Below are 2,228 nucleotides of genomic sequence, written 5' to 3'. Positions count from 1 at the left end.
AGCCCCACAATTCACTGTTGAATAGTTGAGGTTTTTCCCTTTGAGGTGACTGGCTTTTATATAGCAACACGACAAACACAGTGAAGCTACGGCCGTCCCCAGCCGTGTTCAAAGCTACAGTGGGAAGAGCAGAGGACACGGCTGACATGCATTATTCCTTACAAAAGCTGCCTTTTGTTTGCTTTATGCTTTAGGTCCCACAAATTGTAGGCTTTGTCCGTCACCATTTCTTTTTCTGGTGCCCTTTTTCCCTCTTCACCCCCCCCCATCCGAGACACATGTTGGTGCGGCATTGATATCCGCACAGTCTGTTGCTGAGCTCATCCCTGCTATTGCTCTGTGTGTAGGTGGGATTGGGATGGGGGGGAGAGAGGGTGATTATTTTCCAGGCATAATAAGTCAGAATTGTTCCCTGTGACAATGGATTCCATATTAAGACAGACAAACAGATGTTCTAAATGTTTGTGCCAACTTCTGCACTTGTTATTTAAAGAAGGGAATGAAGATACAAAAACATTTCTGTGTAAAACATTTCAAGTGTTAGTTATTTTGTTTCTATTCCCTCTGAAATAAAGACTAGTAAATCTCTCCCAGGGTGTTGAAAGTGAAAATAAAGAGGAATTCCAAAAAGTTCAGACATTTAGTGCATGCCATCATTTTTGGTTACTATTTCTACCATTCTGGGCCAATATCCTCCACACTCTTAAATCCCAGGCCAGTGAACACACAAATCCTACTAAACCCCAGGCCCTCACAGGATCAGGCTCCATTAACTGAGTCACTACAGGTCAACACAGCCACTGCCTCTGCTCTCCGCTTCCCTGGATCGTGGATTGTGCAATTAGACATCATAGCATGTGCTCCTCTTAACCCCGGGGCTACACTTAGAGAGTCATTACTCTCAGTAATGTCAAGTGTGATCCCTGCGCTTATCTGCACCAACTCACTGTAGTGGTTGGACTGACAGTTCCAGGGGCGGTACATCAGCCCATCAGAGGCAATGCTCCCCTCTTGTGCCTCAGAGGGGTAGTTCACCATTCCAAAATCAATGTTTGTCAATCCACATTCCTAAATGAATAGGAAAGGTGGTAACTATCTAAAACAATGAACATAGACAGTGTCATTCATCTGGGTTTCAGGCTTATATATGTATGTAGCTATATCTATTGTGGGACTCACCAATAGACTACCTGAAACTTTGAGGTTTGCAAAATGTGATGTTGGAGTGAATTATCACTTTAATTCCAGTAACAATAGGTGAAGATGCATAACCTCTGTTGGGGATCTTCCTATGCAGCCAGAGCCATATTAAATACATGGCTCTGTACGTAGCATGAGAGGTAAAACACAGAGCCTTTATACACCCTAATCACCAACCACCCCTGCTTGTTGGGTCTCATCCAGAGTGATAATGACTAAGGGATGTGTGGTGGGATGTGGAGGGAACTCCCAATACCACAGCCCTGCTATCTCTGTGGGAGTTCATGATACATACAGACTGCACACAGATACACAATTTTGCAGTTTGGACAACAAGTGATAATTGTAAGATAAATGTTTTAAATAAAAGCTATATCCCCATTATAAACCTGATAGAGATATATTGAGTAATCAGTTTGGGGGAAGCTGTGAGGAATGCACCTCCACACACACACATACACACAGACCTCCCATGTATTCACACACACAAATACACAAACATGTATGCTGGTGGACAGACGCGCATATTACCACACTATAAATTCACCATACCGAAATGATTTGTGCGGACATCCTCTGCCGCACCCTAGCAGGCTCCCTGACATCTTTCTGCCCCCCCCCACCCACACACACAGGCGAAGTAGAGGGGAAGAAGGGCAGAGAGGAAGAATAGGGAGGTAGGTCTGGTATGGAGACAAAGTGACGCGGTTGAGAATGACTATACGTCCCAAATGGCACCTTATACATAGTGTACTACTTTTGACTAGAGCCCTATGGACCCTGGTCAAAACTAGTGCACTATACAGGGAATAGGGTTCCATTTGGGATGAAACCTGAGTCAGTCGGCCCCTTGCGTTTAGGAGAGCAGCAACAGACAGTCAGTAAGTGGAACCAGCTCAGTCACAGAGGTCAGATTAAGATACAGAGTGGAGGAGTGAGTAAGAGGGGTTAACAGTGACGGACGGACCGACCAAACACACACACACCACTACAGCCCTGTGATGTCACTAATTAAGTCAGACAATCAC

The sequence above is a fragment of the Oncorhynchus mykiss genome, chromosome 3 (assembly GCF_013265735.2).
Source record: "Oncorhynchus mykiss isolate Arlee chromosome 3, USDA_OmykA_1.1, whole genome shotgun sequence".
Lineage (NCBI taxonomy): Eukaryota > Metazoa > Chordata > Actinopteri > Salmoniformes > Salmonidae > Oncorhynchus > Oncorhynchus mykiss.
The sequence above is the reverse complement of the archived record's forward strand: the minus strand, read 5'-3'. Positions refer to the sequence as shown.